We start from the raw sequence: 5,556 nt of genomic DNA, 5'->3' as shown, positions 1-5,556 counted from the left end.
GAATTTGAAGTTCAGAAATAAACCCATATATATGTCTAGGATCAGTAGGTTTTTCGACAAGAGTGGCAAGTTAGTTGAGTGGGAAAAGAATAGTCTTTTCAGCAAATAGTACTGGGACAACTGGATATCTACATAAAAAAATGAATTTGAATCACCTCACTTTATATAAAAAATTACCTCAAAGTGGATAAAACTATAAGATTTAAAACTATAAATCTCTTGGAAGAACACTTTGACTTAAATCTCGTGACCTGGGATTAGGCAATGGTTTCTTAAGTACAATACCTAAAGCAGAAGCCACTAAAGAAGAAAAAAGATACATTAGCCTTGACCAAAGTTAAGAACTTGAATGCATCAAAGGATCTAGGCAATGGAAAGACAACCCATTGAGTGGGAAAAAATACTTTTGAAAATCATGAATCTGATTAAGAGTCTAGGATCTAACATATATAAAGATCTCTTACAACTCAATTAGGAAAAGACAATTAAAATATGAGCCAAGGATATCAATGGACATGTCTCCAAAGGAGGTATAAAATGGCCAATGAACCCTTGAAAACGTGCTAACCATCATTAGCCATAAGAGTGATGCACACCAAAACCATAGAGAGACACCGCTTCACATCCATGAAGGATGATAACAATAGTAATAATAATAGCAAAAAGACCAAAGAAGAGTAGTGTTGAGGAGGATGTGGAGAAATTGGAACCCTCATATGTCGTTGCTGGAATGTAACATGGTGTAGCTGTGGTGGAAAATGGTTTGACTGTTCCTCAAACATTTAAGCATAGAGTTACCGTGTGACCTCACAGTTTTACTCCTAGGTCCGTACCTGAGAGAACTGAAAACGTGTTCAAACAAAAACTTGTGTAAGAATGTTCATAGCGGCATTATTCGTGATCATAAACAAAAAATGGAAGCAACCCAGCTGGTCAATGGATGATGTCATGAATACATAAGCAAATTGTGGTGTATCCGTATGTTTGAATGTTATTCAGCCATAAAAAGGATGAGGTACTAGTACCTGACATAGATGAACCTTAAACATTCTATGCTAAGTAGAAACAGCCAGACACAAAGATCACACTTCATGTGATTCCATCTGTTTAAAAAGTCCAGAATAGGCAAATGCATAGAGACAGAGTAAATTAGTTGTCGGCAAGGGCTGGAGGGAGGAAGGATGGGGAGTGAAGGCTGCTGCGGACGGAGTTTCTTTTTAGGGAGATGACAGTGTTCTGGAATTAGATAGTGATGATGGTGGTACAGCCTTGTGAATTAAAAATATCCCTGAATTGCACGTTCTAAAATGGTATGTGAATTACATCTCAAAAAAAAAATTGGTGAAAACTGGGCTCATTGTCATGGCAGGCTGAAGATCATACTTTCAGTGACTTGAATGTATTTCTGCCGTCTTGTAGCGAGCCTTGATGCATGGTGGACTTTCGAGACTTTCCATCAAGCGGGAAGACCAGGGAAAGCTTTGGAAAGCCAGAAAGGATCCAGAGGTGTTGCTGGTGATCATCCTGTCACAAATGCATTTGGATTCTTACTTATTTTTATTTTTAGAAAATGTTTGTTTGTTTATTTGGAGAGAGAGGGAGAGAGAAAATGAGCAAGGGAAGGACAGAGAGAGAGAGGGAGAAAGAGAGGGTGAGAGAATCCCAAGCAGGTTCTGCACTGTCAGCACAAAGCCCAACGTGGGGTTTAGTCCTATGAACCGCAAGATCGTGACCTGAGCCAAAATCAAGAGTTGGACACTTACCCGACTGAGTCACCCAGGTGCCCCTGGATTTTGAAGTTCATTATTATTTCTTTTTAGTGGCTGAGGCAGCAGAGTTCCCAGGGACTGGTCCCTAGTTCCATGGGTGTGGAAAACTGGGCTTGAAATACCCATTTTGCTGCCGTCATTTGTAGCTGAGGGGGTGTGGCCCTGGAGCCGCAGCACCGGCTCGGATTCCCCGAGATTCCTGATCATGACTGAAATGGTGGCTTCAGAGGAGGGTCATTTTGGAGGGGCTGTTGGGGGAGCACCTCTTGAAGACCAGCCTCGCAGCTGCTCCCAGAGCCCTTCCGGTGATCTTAGAAGCGCTTGTTTCCCCAGACGTCTTGTTCATCAGCTGGCGTGATTTCGGCTCCTGCCACGCAGCCCGATGGACGAACATGGGATATGCGGTCCCCTCACGCCGTCCTCCTGTCCTGCCCCAGACGCATGTCCCCGCCGCCCCGGACTACACACCCTGCCTGCCTCTGTGTCTTTGTGCCTGTTGTTACTCCAGCCCGGGCCATCTCAATCTTGCTTCTCTGCCTGCTTGTGGCTTCAGCTTCTGGAAGTCTGGGGTCATCTCCTGGAAGTCTCTGGAAGGACCTATCTTCCCCTCCACTTCTGGCAGGCGCGTGTCCTTCTGATGCGCGGTCGCCATAACCTCATGTTATATTTGCAACACTCCGCCTGTAAGTTGGGACTGTGAGCACCTTGAGGGCGGGACCCTCTCCTGCTTCTCCTTGTTACCCTCTAACGCAGCAGGGCCTGGAACATTCTAGCGCTCATCCATGCTTTCTTTTCTGAATTGAACTTGTGCCTTTTAGCATTCCTACTGCCTTTTTGTGTGTGTAACTTTATAGAAGGACTAAACACCAGCCTGAGGAAGTAAATTAAAATACCAGAATATATATATTCATGTGTGTGTATATGTATATGAAAAGATATCTATAGCTCTAGAGATAGAAAAATATATATGAATGAAAATATAAAAATGTATGATATATTATATAACATATATTATTATAAAATATGATACATGTTGTTTTTATGTCAGTCCATGATGGAGAACAGTTATTTTTTAATTTATGTTTCCCGGGTGATTTAAGGGCTCATCACAATGAGAAATACTTCACACAGAACTGTGAGTGTGGAGAAATTAGGGCACACTTGGATCTGCTTTTACAAATGCTAGTGTCTAATAATACATTGGGTGGACCTAAGTTAAAATTTTTGTGGGATTTGATAATTGGATGATAAACACATTTCAAATTCCATTAATTATTTTTTCTTCACTGTCAGCTCCTTTAACCCTACAGAGGTATGTTGTGTATTTTAGGAATAGAAATATATGTACCCATATGTATATTTTACATGATTGGGGACTTTTGATTAGAAATAGGGTGGAGGGGAGAACGTAGGAGAGAGAAATTTTTGGCCTGTCGCATTTGAGGGGGCGGCCTTAGTCTGAATGGCTGGACAGGGGCGCTCATTGGGACGCAGTATCAAGTTCTGGATTTATCAGAAAAATTAAACACAGACTGAGTTAGGGGAAGAAAGGCAGACGGTCCAGTTAGGAAAGCTTACTGCTCAACATACAGCATGGCGCTTTAAAATAATAGGGAGTTAGGAAGATACGTGTAAATTACTATTAACGAACTTGCACTTATTCCTTTGGAAACCATTTTAGGGAAACGTGGGAAGACGAGCACACTCAGGCTTGACGCTTTCATTCTCTGTGATGCACTTCTTGAGTTCAGTGTCAAATGCATTCCAGTAATTCCCTGGAGGACAATTTCAGTGCACTGAAATATACCAGCACACGGTTCATTTTCTGTGCCTTTCAATTCAATATAATACCAAGTGATTACTACCACTTCAAGGCATATAAGACATATACTGCATCTTTTTTTTTTGTAAAAATAACTTATTTTCTTATTAAGATTTATACGTGTGAATTACTGAACCCTTGAAAAAAATAGAAACAAGCAGGGAGATAAACCATTTTTCTACTTACCAAATTAAAAAAAAAAACAACACTACTAAAGCTTAAGTGCCAATGCTTCCAGATACCTTTCTCCATATAAAATTAGAGTTAGACAAAATATTTTATTTAAACGTCATTTAAGACACATAAGGAACAACTACCTACATGAGCATTAATTTTGGCAACCCCATGGCATTCCCGTGTGGACCACCATGATGCACTTAATGAATCCCCATTGCTTGGCATCTCATTTTTTCCAATTTTTCACAAGTACACGCGGCACCGCAACGGACAGAATTGTAATTAAATCCTTCCACACAGACATTATTATATTCTAAGGGTAAATTCATCAAACTGAAATGGCTGGGTCAGAGGGCATGATTAATTTAAAACCTTTGGTATACATTACGAAATTGCCCTTCCGAAATGTCCTGTCATCTCCAGTCTCATCATATAAGAGTATTATCTCAGGGTGCCTGGGTGGCTCAGTCAGTTGAGTGTCTGGCTTTGGCCCAGATCATGATCTCACAGTTTGTGGGTTCGAGCCCAGCGTCGGGCTCTGTGCTGACCGCTAGTTCAGAGCCTGGAGCTTGTTTCAAATTCTGTGTCTCCCTCTGTCTCTGACCCTCCCTTGCTCAAGCTGTCTCTCTCTGTCTTTCAGAAATAAATAAAAAACATAAAAAAATTTTTACAAAAGAAAGAGCATCATCTCTCTGTATGTTAGCATTCACTAAAAACATAGAAAAATATATTCACAGATTTAATAGAAAGGTAGGTTATCTCTGAGTAGGTCTTTAGCGATATTACCCTTTGGTTAAATATGGTACATATTTCCAGTTCGTAACGTCTTACCTTTGTGTCCTGTCAGAGAATAGGTTGTCAAATGTATTTGGTTTTTTTCTTTATGGCCCCTGTCATGGGCATCATGCCTGGAAAATGCATCCAAATAGTCTGCAGCCCAAGTTTACATAACAATTTACCTTTATTTTATTGCTTCTGTTTTTCTTTTACATACAAAATTTTAACCTACTAATAATTTTTAGTGGGAGAAATTAGAGGTAAATATATAACTCTTAAATGTGTATCTAATTGTCTGAACACAATTATTGAGCAAAACATTTTGTCCCCATTTATGTGTTTTTCTGGTTACAGAATGACTCAGATTATTTGAAAAATTGCATGGTGCTCTATAAAAACATGCCGATCTAAACATTAAAGAATATTTCTGTGACTATAGTAAAAATGCAAGTGCTTTATCAGATCAAGTCTCTTTTTTAAAAAATTACTTTATTTTTTTAAAGTATATTTACTTGAGGGAGAGGGAGAGAGAATGTGTATGAGTGGGGGAGGGGCAGAGAGAGAAGGAGAGAGAGAATCTCAAGCAGGCTCCGTTCTGCCAGTGCAGAGCCCGGGTTGTAACTCATGTCACAAAAGTGCGATCACAACCTGAGCCGGAAGCTGGAGTCAGCCACTCAGCCCACTGAGCCCACAGCTGTCCAAGGTCACATCTCTTAAAGGACTTTTGGATTCTTTCATAAAATGAAGGGGGGGTGGAGGGGAGCAAAATTATCATTTGACTGCCTGTGAGGATTCTCTCATCTTGTCCTTTCTTCAAACCTAGAATTTCTTAAAAAATTCCAAGATGAAGTTACCTTCATTACACGGCACAAGAAAAACATTTCCTAGTTGCTCCCTAATGGTAAAAGAATATTGACACATTTAAAAATTCTAGGGGCATGGAGCAGGGCACTTGTGCGGAAGAGCACTGGGTGTTATATGGAAACCAACTTGACAATAAACTATAAATTT

The sequence above is a fragment of the Suricata suricatta genome, chromosome 13, assembly GCF_006229205.1.
Source record: "Suricata suricatta isolate VVHF042 chromosome 13, meerkat_22Aug2017_6uvM2_HiC, whole genome shotgun sequence".
Lineage (NCBI taxonomy): Eukaryota > Metazoa > Chordata > Mammalia > Carnivora > Herpestidae > Suricata > Suricata suricatta.
Note: the sequence above shows the minus strand (reverse complement) of the source record.